The 19,910-nt window shown below is 36.4% G+C and overlaps 1 pseudogene; it reads right to left on the bottom strand.

The window, feature by feature from the left end:
* Positions 1 to 16,837: 16,837 nt before the first annotated feature.
* Positions 16,838 to 19,683, bottom strand: LOC145112486 (uncharacterized; annotated as a pseudogene).
* Between the last annotated feature and the right edge of the window lie 227 nt (positions 19,684 to 19,910).

Here is a 19,910-nt window from a genome sequence, read left to right on the forward strand (position 1 = left end):
GACTTCACAAAGACATTCCTCACAACTAACCTATAGGACCCAACTTCTAGAGAAAACCCCTCAAATTGGAAACTCTCAAATCTACAACCACAAACCAACTCCATCAATACACTTCCTGAAACTGGGAATTCATCAGTTTAAACTTTAGAAACCCTACACTGAGACTAATGATCATCCATTCGTCATACCTAGTCGTGGTTCCATGACCACGAACACCACCAATTCATGCCAAAAGAAAACTTAAAACATCCCGATTGTTAATCTCCACAATTTTCAAATCCGGAAGTTGTGCACAAAAGCCTTAAATATACGCTTGAGTTCCTGACAAGTCATCACCAATCCACTGCTCCCACGAGCATAATGATGGTTCATCCAAGAATTTCACGTTGCATAAGAACCCCTTATCAGCTCGGGTGAACATTCACTTATAAAATCACTCGAGATACTTACAACGAACCTCATGACTCGAGATTTTAGAAGCAATACCCAATGTTGGTAACTAAACCCATAATAAACCATTCTCGAGAAAAAGGGGTCCCCAATTGCAAACCTTCATCAAGCGACTTCTGACGCATAACTAATACACCCACCAAAAACACACTGCTACTATCCTTAAGATCCACACCACTTGTCACTAAGTATGTCGACTCCCAACAATGCACTAAATCCCAAGCATGCCTATAGGACTAACGCTCCGAGACCTAAAATCTCATTCAAAAGACTACCGGGTCCCACCCATAAGAATCATACCACCATAGGTTCATGATACCTCGTGACACTTTCTAACCGCTTAAAACGATAGGCTCACGATACTACACCGATCTTGCTGTTATTCCTTCATTGTAATGAAGACTCACGAACAGCACCACAAGGGCCTAAAGATACCCAACCATCAATCCACCGACTTGTAGGAACTCAATCATCATCCCTCTCAGTGTTAACTGAACATGAATATGGTGAAGGGTTTTGAGCACTATAACAACATTAAGGTGCACATACAACCCTAGATGCTTTGGATCTAAGTTTTCTCTAGTTATACATGCAAACATATTCTTCCAAAGCATGAAGCCTAATCTAGCATACAACATGACATATGAATTATAAAACTAGTTACAGAATTACCTCTTGTTGTTGCTTGATGTGTTTGGCCTTTAAGAACTTAGCACCCCAAGTGTGATGCCTTAAATGGTTCACAAAACACCACCAACAATTTGGAGAACTTGAGAGAGATTACTATGCACTCAAAATCGGCTCTATGAACTCTAAGAACACAAGGGTAACCGATTTTAGGCCATGGGGTCATATATATATATATATATATATATATATATATATATATATATATATATATATATATATATATATATATATAGTGTAGGAATCCAAGAGTCATGGGTAAACCCTAATCCAAACTCTTTGGGTTATGATCCATATCTCATGTGGGCTAACTCTTCATGCAAACTTACATAAACTTAGCCCATTATGGATCAATAGCCCAAACCATATATATATCATTGATTCACATAATCAGTCCTCATTAATTTAATTAGTCTCTTTTGATCACTAAATTAATTTCAAATTAATTCTTGATTAATACTAATTAAATAACGTGATTTCATAATAATATATTATACCTGTAATATATTAATAAATCATGAATAAGCTCTTTCTCAAATGTTCATCCAATCAGATTGTTTTGGTGAATGCCACCCAAAATGGACCATGCTACTCTCGGGTCAAGTACATACCAATTATAGTTATGGACTTAGAAACCTTATCTAACAGTCTCCCACTTGGATAAGTCTAATAACTATAGCTTCAAGTACGACTTCAGCAACCGACTAGCAATCGTAGCTTTTAAAAGCCATTGTCGAACTCTGACGCGCCATTTTAGATAAGGGATCATATAATCCTCTGTTCTTCAAGATATCGTACGGACAAATACATGGAACATAGTCATACTTATTGTCCAGCAGTTTGTTTCCCAATTTCCGATTTGTTTGACATAGAACTTAATCGAACACATCCATTGAGTTCTGACTGGGCCCGACACATAAGTCAAAACAAAATCATCGAGGGGCCCAAGATATCGCTTTTAATCCTCCAATGATCAAAAGGAACAGATAAACTTCGATTCATATGCTTGTACTAACTACTCGTTAAATTATACATAATAACACGTTTTATAGCATCAAGTTACTGATGCAGTTTCGCACTATCAATGTACAACCAACTCATAGTCAACAACTAATATCTCTTGGTTTGAAGACTATATGATATTATCATCTCACAATCACTCGTGATAAATTCCATGAAGTGATTCAAGTGATCGTGGGTTTAATCCAATACTCAGACCTTATGAGCACTCATGAATGTTGTAGCAAACTTTGCTATGCCTAAACTCTTCACACAATCTACAAGCCAAATTCATGACAGTCTTGCCTCAATACCTACTTCCAAAGTATGATCGACTGTGGATAGTTTGAATAATTCAATTATTCTGGAAGTCAAAACATGCAAAATGAAACAATAGTAAACAATTGACACAAGATAGTAACTTTACTTATAAATAAAACACCTTTTATTTAATCATCAAATATCAATTACATTTTATCTATTACAAATTTCTAAACAGCTATCTAATCATTGAAACTAATATCATCCTTCAGCCCAATGCTCCTCGCATGCTGCAAGTGCTTAACCCTACTCAGTCCCTTCGTAAGGGGATCTGTTGGGTTCTCCTCTGACGATACCCTCTTTGCTACGAGGAGTCATTCTTCTATCCGGTGTCTTATCAAGTGATATTTTCTGTCGATGTGCCTGGATCTGCCATGATCCCTTGGTTCCTTGGCTAAGGCGACTGCACTCTCGCTGTCACAGAAAATCTCCATAGGCTCCTTTAGAGCTGGTACAACTCCAAGGTCTCCGATGAAGTTTTTCAACCATATCACCTCCTTTGCCGCTTCGCTTATCGCTATGTACTCTGATGCACACGTTGAATCAGCTACAGTCTCATGTTTGGAACTTTTCCAAGTTATTGCTCCTCCATTCAGGGTAAATACCCAGCCCGACTGAGAGCGGAAATTATCTCTGTCGGTCTGAAAGTTGGCGTCACTATACCCTGTCACTCTCAAGTCATCACTCCCACCGAGGGTAAGGACCCAATCCTTAGTCCTCCGCAGGTACTTAAGAATGTTCTTTACCGCACAGGATTCCCTTGATATCTGCTGACCATGCTCAAAGCAAAGGCCACATCAGGGCGAGTACAAGTCATAGCATACATGATTGAGCCAATTGCGGAAGCATATGGTACTCGACTCATTTATGCTATCTCAGCCTCTGTACTTGGACTCTGAGTCTTACTCAGTTTGGTATTGCTTTGGATAGGTAAGTCACATTTCTTGGAATCCTGCATGTTGAACCGTTTCAACACCTTATCCAAGTAGGTACTTTGACTAAGTCCAATTAGTCCTTTACTCCTGTTTCTCAATATCCTTATCCCTTGGATATAGGCAGCTTATCCAAGGTCCTTCATAGCGAAACACTTCCCAAGCCAGGACTTAACCTCCTGCAAGGTTGGGATGTCATTTCCTATGAGAAGTATGTCATCCACATACAACACCAGAAAGCTAACTATACTCCCACTAGCTTTGACATATACACATGACTCATCCTCGCTTCTCGAAAATCCAAACTCTTTGACTTTCTCATCGAAACAAAGATTCCATCTATGAGATGCTTGTTTCAATCCATAAATGGATTTCTCAAGCTTACACACTCGATTAGGGTACTTTGCATTGACAAAACCCTCTTTCTGACTCATGTAAACATCCTCAGCCAACTTTCCATTAAGGAAAGCGGTTTTGACATCCATTTGCCATATTTTATAGTCATGAAATGCAGTTATTGCTAGCATAACCCTTATAGATTTAATCTTCGCTACTGGTGAGAAGGTCTCATCATAGTCAACTCCATGAGTTTGAGTAAAGCCCTTCGCAACCAGTCGAACCTTATATGTGTGTACTTTCCCATCCATGTCGGTCTTCTTCTTGAAGATCCATTTGCACCCGACTGTCTTACGACCCGGTACATTGTCAACCAAGTTCTAAACTTGATTGTCATATATGGACTGAATCTCGTTATCCATAGCCTCTTTCCACTTTGCAGACTCGGGGCCTGCCATGGCTTCCTTGACGTTATTAGGTTCATCCAAATTTGTCAATGTACTATCACTGATAAACGTATCACCTTCAGTTGCTATATGAAAACCATATAACACAGGTGGAACACTAACTCTACTGGAATGTCTCAGAGGTACGAACTCGTCAATCAGTTCAACAGGATTTTCCTCCTCGGGTTGGAGTCATTCAACTTAAAGTTGGATGACACTTGCGAATCTTGTTTTCCTGGAAAGATAACCAAGTCACCTTATCCAATAGTTTGGATAAGCCTTTTAGAGTTGGCCTATGTGCTTCTTGTTGACATGTCCAAGACGACAATGCCACAATCATGCCTTATCCAAACTATTGAAAGAATCAATGTGCAATACATTATTTCCTAAGTTTTCTACAACCATCATAGTTTCATATACACCATTACACGACAATGCTTTAAAATAAAATACACCATTATAAAAAGCATTAATAGAACCAATTTCATTATCAAATGAAAATCTAAAACCTTGTTTGTACAAACCATGAAAGGAAATAATATTTCTCGCCATATCAGACGAGTAGAAACAATTATTCAAATCTAACTCTAACCCAATACTAAGCAATAAAGAATAAACTCCAATATTGGTGCATACGACATTTTCCTATTCCCCATGATCAAGTTCATCTTCCCGTTCTCCACATCCTTACTTCTTTTTAGTCCCTGCAAATCAGAACAAATGTGGAAACCACAACCTTTATCAAGGACCCAAGAGCAAGAATGTGATGAGTTATTAGATAGAATAGTGTAAATACATGCATGGGTGGGCTTAACCTTCCCATCCTTTACATCCTACAAGTATTTGGGGCAGCTTCGCTTCCAGTGCCCTTTATCGTGACAATAGAATCACTCTGCTTCTTTCGTATTGGTAGAGTAATTATCAGAACCAGCTTTGGTCCCACTAGAAGAGGATCCATCAAGAGACTTTCCCTTGCGGCTCTTAGAAGGAGCCTTCCTCTTCTTCCCTTTCCCATGTCCAATTGTCAAGGCTGGGGCAGCAGTAGTACGAGTAGGAGTAGATACAACAAATTTACCTAGATTACTTTCAGCAGTCCTCAAAAGGCCTTAAAGCTTGCTAAGAGTGACCTCCTCCTTGTTCATATGATAGGTCATATGGAACTAATCATAACAGGGAGGCAAAAAGTGTAGAATGATATCTATGGCCAACTCTTCATCAAAGTTCACATTCAACTTCAACAAGCGGTCCACAAACCTTTCATTGTCTGCAAGTGGGCCGTGATGGACTCTCCATCCTTCATCTTTGTTGTTATCATGGAGGCAATAATTTCATACCTTTACTGACGAGCACTTTTATGGTATCTTTCCATCAAGTCTTGGTGCATCTCGAAAGGGTAATAGTCCTCATAGGACTTTTGGAGTTCAGCCGACATATTGGCCAACATGATACAAGACACCTTTGTGGCGTCCTTCTCATGAGTCCTATATTCAGCAATCTCCTCAGGAGTGGCAGTGGACTCATCAATCTCCTTAAGCTCTTTGTCGAGGAAATATTCCTTGTCCTCGTAGCGAGTGACCATCCTAATGTTCCGAATCCAGTCATTGAAGTCTGAACCATCAAAGATGACTCTCCCACACAAGTTCATGAGAGAGAAAGAGCCAGAAGGGTTTGAGCCAGAAGCAGTGTTGGAAGACATCTGAAAAGAAAGAAAGACAAAGTTTAGATTAGATAATAATCCTTAATATAACACCCAAATGAAATATTAAGGCTAGGACCCAACACAATATTTTACAATTCGGAAGAGGGATGTCGTAATCCAATTGCAAAATATTTGAAGGTAGGTAAATGACGATTTACCAATTTCCACCATGAAAAACGAAATTGATTATTAGGTTTTAAATGAATTTAAATTCCTATATTCCTTTGAGATTCATTGAACTTTTCAATGGCATGTTTAAATCTCGATTATGCTCTTCAAGTTTGTGAATGGGATACCGAGGATCACAAACAAGGTGTGAATAACCATGCAAATGTGCTTGGTACACTCGAGGTCATTTATCACCTAATCAATGTGTCGGTTAACCACACACGCTCCATTGATCTATGAAAAACATCAAGCTACCCTTTGCCACCCTTACTAGTCCAAGTTAATGTGTCGGTTAAACACACACGCTCCATTAACGACTTGGCAAGGTGCAAAGTGCAATTTCATGGAATAGCATAATTTTCACATTTTTCCTAAAGTAACTAAGATTGGGAATTTAATAAAACATTTAGTTACTTTATAATTATCATTATACTTTTAATGAGAATTAATGTCCTATCCTACCCGTTCGGCTAACGACCCTCCACCAGTTAAGGAAGCGGTGGGTGAGAGTGGACACCCATTAAACCACCATTTTATAGGCAGTAACCTTATACCCCCCTTATAGACCGGCTTCGTGAATTAGGCCTACTAACGGTAAGACTGACTTGTCTTATACATATATATAATTATTAAACTTATAATATTATAATAGTATAAGGGTTGAATTTTAAACTTTTAAAATTCTAGGGTTTGGAATTTAATGTTTCATTAGAGAGACTTTACAAATTCCAAAACTTGAGGTCAAGTTTTGATACTCTTCAAAACTCTTCATTTCCATAACTTATAAGTTTAATGTCATTTTTAATGGATGAGGCTTTTCATGTTCCATAACTTGAGGACAAGTTATGGAAGTCATTAAAAACATTTAGATCAATTTTAACAAGTAAATTATCATATAATCTAGGATTGATCTAACCAAACTCATAAAGCAAGAAAATATCAGATCAACAATTTACAAGTAATTTTGTTTTTCATATAAACCAACAATTATCTTAAAATTTTGACAATTATCTTTTGATTGGATGAGTACAATCACTACCAAATCAGAAAAAACAGATTTTATGATACAAAACAGTTTGTGGCAGTGATTAATAATCCAATATAGGCCAAAAAAACCCGAAAATTTGCCATCTGCCAGTGCAACTCGTCGAGCCAGGCTTTGGACTCGTCGAGTTCATCAGTGGACTCGGCGAGTTCAGCCTGGCAGAAGGCCTTTTTCAGTTTTCTTCAACTTTGAACAATCAAATAACCAACAATATAACATAAAACTACCCTAGGCTCTGATACCACTGGAGGATTTTGAGCACTATAACAACCTTATGGTGCACATACAACCCTAGATGCTTTGGATCTAAGTTTTCTCTAGTTATACATGCAAACAATTTTTTCCAAAGCATGAAGCCTAATCTAGCATACAACATGACATATGAATTATAAACTAGTTATAGAATTACCTCTTGTTGTAGCTTGATGTGTTTGGCCTTTAAGAAATTAGCACCCCAAGTATGATGCCTCAAATTGTTCATAAAACACCACCAACAATTTGGATAACTTGAGAGAGATTACTATGCACTCAAAATCGGCTCTATGAACTCTAAGAACACAAGGGTAACCAATTTTAGGCTATGGGGTCATATATATATATATATATATATATATATATATATATATATATATATATATATATATATATATATATATATATATATATATATATATATATATATATATATATATAGTGTAGGAATCCAAGAGTAATGGGTAAACCCTAATCCATACACTTTGGGTTATGATCCATATCTCATGTGGGCTAACTCTTCATGGAAACTTACATAAACTTAACCCATCATGGATCAATAGCCCAAACCATATATATATATATATATATATATATATATATATATATATATATATATATATATATATATATATATCATTGATTCACATAATCAGTCCCCGTTAATTTAATTAGTCTCTTTTGATCACTTAATTAAATCCAAATTAATTCTTGATCAATACTAATTAAATAACATGGTTTCACATTAATATATTATACATGTAATATATTAATAAATCATGAATAACCTCTTTCTAAAATGTTCATCCAATCAGATTGTTTTGGTGAATGCAACCCAAAATGGACCATGCTACTCTCGGGTCAAGTACATACCAATTATAGTTATGGACTTAGACACCTTATCCAACATATGGGTCATACCCTACTATCACGCACAATTTCCTTTCACAGAATACGCGACTACCAGTGCATATTTTAGGCAAAAATATGGTCACACAAAAACAAAGAAGGGGATAAGCGGTTGCACTCCTATTCAAATTTAAGGGGAACAAACCAATTATGTACCATGACAATAACTCGAGCCAAGTGTTCTCATGCTATCTTATTTAACCTACATATATTCCCAAGGTAAAACACATAACTAATCCAAGATCTACTACACTCCTTCTTCGTCACAAACCTTACCCATCAGGTGTGGTACCAGAAGATCTAACCGAATGGTGAACCTCAACCACTAATAGAAACATCCTCATGAATGGCTGAAGACTAAGAACCTCAACCACATAACCAATCCTTGATGTACTGCACTCCTTCTTCCTCTCAACCCTTACCCATCAGGTGTGGTACCAGAAGATCTAACTGAATGGGGAACCTCAACCACTAATAGAAACATCCTCCTGAATGGATGAATACTAAGATCTCATACCTTGATTGAAAACGAACAGATCCCACCGGTGCGCAAATAGCTTGGTAAACTTGCAAAGCCATCAGAAATGTTGTCAAACTCTGGTCGATATACAAAAGCTTCCGTCGCGACATGCCAAAACTGAATTCTATGCAGATCCACAGCCATACCTGGAAAACTAAACAACCCTGGCTCAACATCTGAACTTCCAATAACCAAGGTCATCTGCCAAACCCGAGACCGCTATGAACAATACTCCCATAACCAACAATTGAGGGTACCCAAGCACAGGAATCAAATGTACAATGTACAAATTGTGACGATAGATTGACACATCCAATGAACTTCAACTGATAAACTTGAAACTTTCGGAGAACCTCGGCTACTGAAGATGAACGAAATGATCAACGATCGAGAATGCATTGAAAACTAGTCTATGATCCAATTCACTACTGAACAAAAACCATGTGGAACTACACATACCAAACTATGAAGTTGGTTTACCGACTAACACCTTCCTAACCTAGACTATAGATATCAATCTATACAACGAGCTGAAAAATCCCTCAACAACCGATTCCCAACTTGAGCGACCCAAACACTTCTCGATCTATACATCAACATTCCTGAAAGGAACTACTGATTACAATGAGTGCCCTGTCCAATGAATTCCTGTCACGAAGACAACTCATGCATTCCTGAGCACATACATGTGATGGAAACTTACTCTACACCCCCGACTCGACCAAATCTTGTACCAAAGTCTTGTATAACCGAACAACAGACTCTTGTGAACCATTATTCTGAAACCAACTGATCGAACATATCGACGATCTTACAGGAAGATTACCCAGTTCTCCCCTACTTAGGGTTCAAACTACCACCAACTGACATTCCAAACCGACCAAAACTTAAATTGGCTCACCCAAATCTATAGCTTTCCTGAACTTTGGAATGTATAATACAACACATGATGATCTTCCAGATAAAGACCAAGCAAACTCCAAGAGATTTCGAATCTCAGAGAGAGACCTCGGAAACCTCTCAATCATAATCGCCTCTAACTACAAGAATCCCATGTTATATCCACCAACAATAATTTTGACAGTCCATTCATAACATCGAATTCCTATCTAGAAACAAATGGACTACCACACTTCCCGCCTGCAATTCCCCAACCATAAATTCATCGTGAGGATTATTCATAAATACAAGGGGCAACGTCCTCATAGTCGGGATACATTAGAGACAACAAAAATTGCCGCTCTCAAATCACCTTCCTTGATTACATGGAACAATCAACTAGCATCGGATCTAACCAAATTTAAAGGAAGCGAACCCTTGATCTCATCTCAAGGCAACCATACCACAAGAATCCCTTTTTGTATTCCCACACTGTTATACTTGCCGCTAACAAACCCCAAGTATCTAGCCTTATTCTCAGTTTACATCCCAAATCTGAAAAATCTCATGTCTGCTCTCTCTTTCCTTCGAATATGGAAAGTTGGGCGAACATAACTCCCATCAAATATAGTGACATCCCAGTCTGTTTGCCAATCACTCGGCCTTTGGCTGCAGCCCTTGAGTTGATCATCAAAATTGCTTCCTTCTTGAGTCCTACGACTCAACTGGCACTACCTCGAACAAGGCCCCCCAAGATCTCAAAATCAAATAACTTACCTGGGTTTGCATCATTCAATCCCAATATGACAATGCTACTAAGGCCCAAACAATCACCAGGTCCATCCCCAGCCTGAACAACCATAACCGATAAACCGAATAAGATAGAAACACTTTGCAATGAACCATGTTGCCAAACCATACAATCTACCCTCAATTATCTCCTTAGAATCCCCAAAATTTTCCTCTATTTGAGTATGGATCTTTTGCTTTTCGTAGTACGGGGCCAATACTACTTTCCACACCAGTCCATACTTTCCTCAAGATTCATCCCGAGTCCTCTAAGTTACCTACTCGTAATAGCACTTCCAACACCCGCTAAACAACGTAGCAACCACACTAAAGTGCGCCCTAGGCTCTCCTAGGACTCCCCACCTCCCTTGCCATCAGCTTTTGAAGAACCCCTATTAATGTTAACTAACCACTTCATGAATACAATTACATGCAACAAAAATTAAATAATCTTTCGACTAAAAGATTCAACCCTACAACGGTTAGACTCAGACTAGAGCTGAGTAATAGGACCAAATCCTTCACTCTAAGATTATTTAAATTTCATAGCATGTAACTTAACATATTAATTTGATATTTAACTCACATCAATATGGGTCCCATAAAGTGTTGGATTATATGTCTAAGCCCATAACTATTATTGATATGTACTTGACCCGAGAGTAGCATGATCCATTTGGGTTGCATATCATCAGGACAATTTGTTAGGATGGATTCTTGAGAGAATGTTATATATATATATATATATATATATATATATATATATATGATTTATTAATATATTATAAGTTATAATATATTAATATGAAATCATATGTTTTAATTAGTAGTGATCAAGAATTAATTTGGAATTAATTTAGTGATCAAAAGAGACTAATTAAATCTGTGGGGACTAATTATGGTAATTATTTATATTTATATGTGTTGGGATTATGATCCATGTTGGACCAAGTTTATGTATGGATACATAAAGAGTTGGGCCACATGAACCATGGATCATAAACCCATGGGTATGGTTTTGGGTTATACCCATGACCCTTGAAATCCAACATATAAATACATGTTTTTAACCTAAAAAATGCGTACATGCATGTTCTTGGAGTTCATGGGTGTTTTTGGGTGCATGGAATTCTCTCTCAAGTTCCACCTTTGTCCATGGTGTGTTGTGATTCCATTTGAGGCTTCCACACTATTGGGGCTAAGATTTTAAAAGGCCAAATTCATCAAGTTCTACAAGCTACACAAAGAGGTAAACTTCTAACTAGTATTTTATGTAGTTTATATCATTTGTATGCTAGTTGTAGGCTTAAATCTTTGGAAACAATATTGCATGTATAATTAGAGAAAACATAGATCCAAAGCTTTTAGGGTTGTATGTGCACCATAGGATGTTGTAGTATACTAAAATCCAACATAAAGCACAACTCAAGCAACATTCGAGCAATGGAGTCGACTGACATTAAGACACAACAAAATCGGGCAGGTCCTCATATGAATTTACCGACACCTAGGCCCAAACATCTAGGATACACCTTCATCGAGTCCTCATTCTCTCAAGAGTGGCTAATCATTCCTCATACTGACCTGCTATGAACTGTACCTACTCATGAAACTTCCACCAACCCTGCAGCCACTCGTGCATGCTAATCATACATAATGTTGGATCCCATAGACAGTCGAATACTTGACTCTACCCTTAGACTTTTATCAGACAAGAACAGGAAATAATGCTAAATCAAATATCCTCCGGCTATAGAAGCTTTGTTATGTGTAATTAAGGTGCACAAACTAAGCAACTACAATAATGATGTAAATTTCATTTAACATATAAGAACTCCTCTAAGGCTATCAAACATCATATATCAAACAATTCTATCAAACAATCTGAAATCCATACTAGCATGCTGTTCCAAAAGCTCAATGAAAATGCATATAAAGGCATTTCTCCTAGCATTCTATCATGCAAATCATGAGTAGATCCTTAGCCCTAATCTAGCATGCAATTCTCGTAAAATCATACCAAAACAATAAGCATAACACATATATGGGTATTTTGGGAAATACTTACTTGAGTTCAGTTTATTGCATACATCGCAACCCTTTTTCTTAAAAACTTTTTGGAAAACTCATTTTCTTTTTAAAAAGAATTTATTAACTCCTCAGTTTGAGTTCAGACACACCCAAGAGTGTGTCTGAATCCCTCAAACCAAGGCTCTAATACCAACATGTAACGTCCCAAAAATACCAAGTAAAATTTTGATTTTAGAACAAGTCAAAACCCTTCATACATTATCTCAAAAGACGGTTAGAGTAAAAGTATTCTTAAAACATCATAGTGAAACCACAAAACCGTATGCATAAAGCTTAGTGAGTTCCTCCAAAATACCACATACCATACATATAATGGGCCTTGCCCGACAATGATCGGGCCTCGCCCGTAACATATCTGCCAGTAATCATGTGATGGGCCCCACCTAACACACTCATCTGGTCCTGCCTGGAATCGGGCCCTGCCCGACATCGGGCTCCGGCTGGTATACATACAAAAACATACAATACATGAAAGAGTCGCAAAGATAACTAACATACTATAACATAATCCAATGGACCGGCAATTGTGCCTTCGGCCCACAAGTACTGTGAGAAGACTCACCTGAACTACTCATCGAAAGCTCAACCACCACCACAGCAACAGAACAGCCAACCCAAGCTTCCTAAAGCTAAACTAAATCAATCCTTAGTCAATTCTACTGAATTTTGACCAAAAGTCAAACTGGTCAAAAAGTCAACGGTCAAAGTCAAACAATCAACATGCAGACCATTGCTACGTTGTAGCCTTCCTTGGCCACGCCGTGGTCATGCCAGGACAAAAAAATCGAGGTATTAAACTCCGCCACCCCGTGGTCACCTTTGCCACGTCGTGGGAAACTGTCTGAAGTGTCATTTCTTCACTAAGCACTTAATACTTATAGATCTAAATCCAAAACTTCAGATCTACTCCTTCTGAATGACTTAATGGATAAAGTTTCCAACTTTATCCATTAGGAATTCATCCAAAGGTAGAATCATGATCCATATGTCCAATAAGCAGTTAATATGACCAAAAGTCAAACATGGGGTCAAGAATACTCAAACTTAGACCTTTTTCTCACTAATATCATAAGTTCATGACCATGAGAGAACCATATCATGCTCTGGACTTCCTCAAACTCCAATAGCATCTAAGAATGGGACCAAAACATCCAAAAATGGGCTCAAACATCAAACAAGAAACACAAAGGTCAAGATATGAACTTTATACATCCAATAACTCAGAAATATGGAGAAGATGTTGGATCCAAGCTTGTTCCTTACTTCCTTACACCAAGATGAACTTCTTTGTTCTTCAAGTTTCACCAATAGAGGACATTAACCTCAAGACCAAGCCACCAAGCTCATTTCCATAAAAGCGAAACTAGGGTTTTGAAATAAAGGGATGGAGGCTGAAGAAGATAACCTAGAATGGGGGGTTAAGATACTTAAATATGGGATCAACCCTAAAAATACATGGGCTTGGGCCTGAACAGCTGCCACGCCGTGGCTGCCTTACGCCATGCCGTCGTGGCTCCATAAAACGCATGTTCCTTTCCGACATGGCCAAGTCGTGGGCATCCTTGCACCACGACGTGGCACAAAGTTTTATTCAAAACTCCATCTTTAGTCCTTGATGACAAAAAGGCTTAACCAACCTGGAACACGTATGTTACATCGGATAATCCTAAAAACCCTAGATTTGTGTTTAAAATAATAATATTTTAATCCAAAGCATATCTAGTTTCCTTATCTGACTTGGAGGCTTCCAGAAACGCTAAAGAGGGCTCCTAGAACCATCCACCCTAGGAAAGTTCTGGAATCTCTCCTCTTCTCAACTCTTAAACTATTACAGTCTAGTCCCTATACTTCTAATTAATTCTAATTAACCCAGAATTAATTCTAAATTAATTCTTAATTAATTATTACTATTTCTAATTAATATATTAGTCATATAATATATTAATAAATCATTTATCTCTCTTTTATTATCTATCCAGGTTATTTCCTGGTTATGAGAGCAACCTAAAAAGGAATTTACTTTTATTCATCAAGATTATACTAATTTAGTTAAGACCTAAGACACTTAATCCAACATTAAGAATTAGACCCGGGGAGTGGAGCCTTGACTTAATGGATTAAGTAAAAATAATCCTTACGATGCAGCCTAGGCGTGGTGCGACATTTAAGGGTGTGACAAGTTTTGTGACAAACCGGAACATGTCTGATTTTGGAGATTTTCCCGACTAATTTGTCCTTTAGTGGGTGCGGGGCGTGTTGTGGACGGCGCTACACGCCTGCTAACCTGAGAGTTGACTTTTTTTTGACCAATTTGACTTTTGGTTAAACTTTGGTGGATCTAAGTATTTGTCTAAGTACTGGTCTCGGTTTGTCATTAAGTAGCATGTATTAGCTATCTTTGTACTAGGGGTTGCCGGTGAGCTTCTACTATTTAACTCAAGCGAGTTCTCTCATGATACTATATATTGTAATATGTGTCCTAGCGTGCTAGGATGTAGTTAAACTATGGTATGTTGTTAGGCAGGTAGACTTGTAGACCATTATTTGTAATGTTGAATTATCTATTTTTTTGTATTATGTGTATGTCAGCATATTTATGATGGGTTGAGGCGTCTAACTTTATGCGGATGGTCAAGATACGGAGCATAACCGTTTTTATGCTAAGGGTCATAGGGTGAGTTGATGACAAGATCAACATTAAGTGTTGTGAGTCTAGACATTTACGAGGGTCGAATTGATGGCAAGATTAACTAAAGTGTTGTGAGCCTAGATACTTGTTGGGTTGGTACGGACTCATTGCATGTATGTATGTATGTATATTGTTGTATGTGGTATTTTGGGAACTCACTAAGGTTTTGTTTGTTTTTTTGAACCGGAAACGTCTGAAGTCTGCGAATCACATCTGCAACCCTCTTCAACAGAAGAGGTGGACCAAATTACTGCAACATATAATAAGAAGTTTGTTTGTTTTTTAACGTATGCAAACTGCTGCAATAAACTGAAATTTAAATAAATTGGTTTTACGAACGTAAAATAGTTTCATATAACAATAATTGTTCTGAGAATATACATCATAGACCATATATTACAAGTGATTTTTTTTTTGTTAAACATATTATATTTATTCAGTTAATTTATATTAAATTTTGTGGTTGTTAACCAAATTGTTGTTTAACATATAAGATATGTCACATATTAGAGCAAATATAAAAGTCACTATTTATCTACGCCACATCGAATAAAACCAATTCAAAACATTTATATAAAATATTTAAACATAATAATTGCTAAATAACAATAAATAAAATTATTAATTTAGCAACCAACATGTTCATTTTATTCAATTCTCCAAGACGATGATTATTTCTTCAGTTAGCTTCAACAGACTTGATAATTTTAGTGATTAACTTTATAATTTATTAATATTTAGTTATGGACAATGTAACACAAAAAAATATTTATATGAAATTCAGCAAACAGTTTTGCAATTATGTAAAATATACTTAAAATGTTTATAATATCCTTCATAATATTATTAAAATAATGAACATGTTGAAAAAAAATAAAACAATTCTATGTTGAATAATATAACTTAAAGTAAAGTGAGAAGATGTTTGAAAAAGATGGTCCAATGTTGCGTCGTGCAACATTTAAGTCAGACGTCTTATAAAAAACAAGCAGTTGCAAAAGACCAAGTGTTGCGCGTGTTCTGCGCGACGCAACAAAAGTGGCCAAAAACGGTTTTTTTAGAAAAACAAATAGCCATTAATATTTGGTTTAAAGTTGTTGATTAAATATTTTTCAGATACTTTATCTGTTCATGGAATTGTACACACAAATCAACAGTTTTATGATTCGAGATTCAGCGTTGTTTTTCCTCTTAACTTTGATTTTGAATTATATTGTATGAAACAATGGTTTTGTCTTGATTGTATCTTTATGAAAATAAGTGTTTATTCTATTCTAAAAATGAAATTTTTATTCGGAAATTCAGAACGTTACATTAATCAAAAGTACTTTGCTATTTGTGTTATCCCCGTATGTCGATGTCTATTTTGGTGATGGAAGCGAGATATTTTGGGTCGAGTTGCTCAATTGTCCCTTGTTCCTTAGTTTTCTCATATTCACAATAGACAAAACAACAAATTTGGTCCTTGTGGTATTTAAAAAACTTTGGATAGGGTCCAAAAAGTTTTCAACTTGCATGGAAGGTCCAAAATCAATGTTTTCTCTGGGTTTTTGGTCCAAAAAAACTTAAAAAGACGGTTATGCCCTTTTGATTTCTTTTTCCCTTTTTCTATAAGTATTTTAATGCTATTTTGACTTTAAAAAAAAGAATTTTCCACCCCCACCCACCGTACTCTCTCTCTCTCTCTCTCTCATCTGCTTGATCTCCTCAAGACTGGAGTCTAATGAAGAATCCTCATAATACCCTTTTTCCTTATCATAATGCCCACCAAATTCCTTGTAAGAATCACTCATGTTGTTACGATGCTGATCATATACACCAACAGTACTACGATACTCATAATGGCAGCTCCTATCGGAATTAGAACTACAACTAGCTTGATCACCTCCAAAGAAGACAAGGGTAGAACTGTCCTTTACCTCCTGCTAGTAAGTCTCCGTGGAAACCAAACCGAGAAATCCATGATCTGTGATTGGAGAACTGGATGTTGACGATTAGTAGCATTAATTCTAGGGCTAGATGGGATAGATAAGGTTTGATCATGGTAGCTAGAAGTATTTGTACTGTACAAATATGATGGAGACGATGATATTGATGATGATAATGGAGCATTAACATTGATATTACTATTTTGAAAAATCGATTGTGATGGGTAGCTGTAGTTTGTTGAAGAACTGAAACATTGAAGATGTTGAAGAGGTTTTCTAAGTTTGGGTAGGGTGATTAAGTTGTTCATCATCTTCTTCTTCAGCTTTGTGTTCCAGTAGTTCTTGATATCATTGTCTGTTCTTCCTGGTAACTGTGCTGCCATTATTGACCACCTGCACATTAAGTTATTCAAACTTCTAGATTTATGCATATATATTCACATCTGAGAGATCTTGACAAAAATCTCCATTTTTGCGTGCTAAATACCACAAAATCGCCCTTAATACAGAATCTTGAAATAGAAAGTGTACCTGCTACCAATGCTAGCAAAGAGGACACATATAACTTTATCTTCATCATCAGAAAATTCGCCATGTTTAATGTTTGGTCTCAGATAGTTCAACCATTGAAATGAGAGAGAAAGAGTCAAAGAGAGAGAGAGAGAGAGAGAGAGAGAGATGGGAGAGAGAGAGAGACGGAGAGAGAGAGAGAGTACGGTGGGGTAGGGGTGGAAAATTCTTTTTTTTAAGTGAAATTATCATTAAAATACTTATAGAAAAAGGGAAAAAGAAATCAAAATGGCATAACCGTCTTTTTTAGTTTTTTTGGACCAAAAACCCAGAAAAACTTTGATTTTGGACCTTCCATGCAAGTTGAAAACTTTTTGTAGCCTATTTAAAGTTTTTTGAATACCACATGGACCAAATTTGCAGTTTTGTGTTCACAATACTTTTGAGGCGACTGAAGGCTGCTAATTATTATGTGGATTGATTGTTTGGTCTTTGACTGTGATTTTCCCTCCACTATAGCTTGCGCCTAAACTTATCATATTGTGCTATTGTTGTTTCAGCTTACTTTTTTTTTAATTAATATTATAATCGTTTTAAAAACTTTGTATTTGTCATATCCATGTTCGTTTTTATTTTCAATAAAATTTGTCGTTTAAAAAAACAAAATATAAAATTCTAAGTCAAAGTCACCACAATTATGATTTAGTAAAAATTTTGGGTTTCTAATTTTCTTTATTTTACATTATAAAAAAACCCTATTGTCAAAGGTGTTTTTTTATTTTATTTTATTATTATTTTGTTTCGGACTTCAGATCGGTTTGAGACCATCAATGTGAGCAATGTGGGTAATTAAGGTTCCATGAGTTATTTGGGGGAATTGAAATTGAGGCTATATTCTGGAAATGGTTAACAAAAAAGATTCTTTTTGTTTTTTCTCTATATTTATTATGTTAATCTAATTGGTACGACCCTGCGAAAACCTCAAAGGATGGAATTTAAACCCTGAAAAAATTTAAATGCAATCATTTGCAGACAGCGGACGATATACAACTCAGGGTGTACAAGTGGATTAAACACAAGGCTAAGTTGAATTTCTTAAATTGGAATGATTGGTGTTGTTCTCCTATCTTGTTTGGTAATCTATAATGTTTTTTTTTTGTGTACTGTTTCTAACATCTTGCTAGCTTTTAATATATCTTGCCTTTCAAAAAAAAATTACAAGAACGAGAAAATATTTCACTAGAGATCTCGACTTCTAAACCTAATTAATATGGTTGAGGAATCTTATTTATAGAATCTTGACACAAAGTTATAGAATAATTAAAGAAACTCAAACATATAGTCAACGCCGCAAAATTCTTATTCTTATAAATGTTTAAAAACTAGGGGTTTTTTTTTATAAAAAACTGTAACATTTTCTTCTTAAAAACTAATAATATAATAATAAACAAAAGAGAAAACTAAAATTTCAGGTTTCTAACCTAATTTATATCTCTTTTTACCTAATTTGGAGTAGGACCATACAATTTAAGAAATAATAATCATTACTAAAAGAGATATATACCGGTTACTACAAAATATCATCGGATTCATATACATGTTCATGCTCTAAAAAGTAATATATATATATATATATATATATATATATATATATATATATATATATATATATATATAGAGAGAGAGAGAGAGAGAGAGAACCCATAGTTTCTCGAGAACCCGAAAACTAAAAGTGGAGCGTTGGATCAAAAAAAATGATGCCAAGATGCATTGTGGCATTTTCGTAAATACATAGACAAAATAAGACACGGGGGTATGATTTTAAAATGAATCAGGGGGCATTTTAGGAATAAAATAATTCTTTTAATTCTCCAGATTAAATCTCTCTCTCTCTCTCTCTCTCTCTCTCGCACACACACACATCGTCTTCTTCACCTAATCACCCCTCTTCCTTGGATCGACCTCAATCACCGATTTCCTCCACGATTTCCACCGCCTAACGCCGTTACCATTGATCTGTAAACAAAATCCATTTCATCGATCCATTATATCATAAACCGATCTCCAATGAAGATCCCCAATGATTGATAGATTGAACTACATGATGGTTGTGTCCTTCTTCCCTCTCGAAGTTTCCTGCCCTAATAAATCAACCAGATTTCCGATCGCTCCAGACCTCCTGATTCAGAGGTTCAATCGGTGTCGGTGCTGTTCAAGTCTTCGACCAATTTCTTCAACTGCGTTTCGATTTCAATGAGAT

Source organism: Lactuca virosa, chromosome 5 (assembly GCF_052849685.1).
Source record: "Lactuca virosa cultivar CGN04683 chromosome 5, Lactuca_virosa_CGN04683_v6, whole genome shotgun sequence".
NCBI classification, from domain to species: Eukaryota; Viridiplantae; Streptophyta; class Magnoliopsida; order Asterales; family Asteraceae; genus Lactuca; species Lactuca virosa.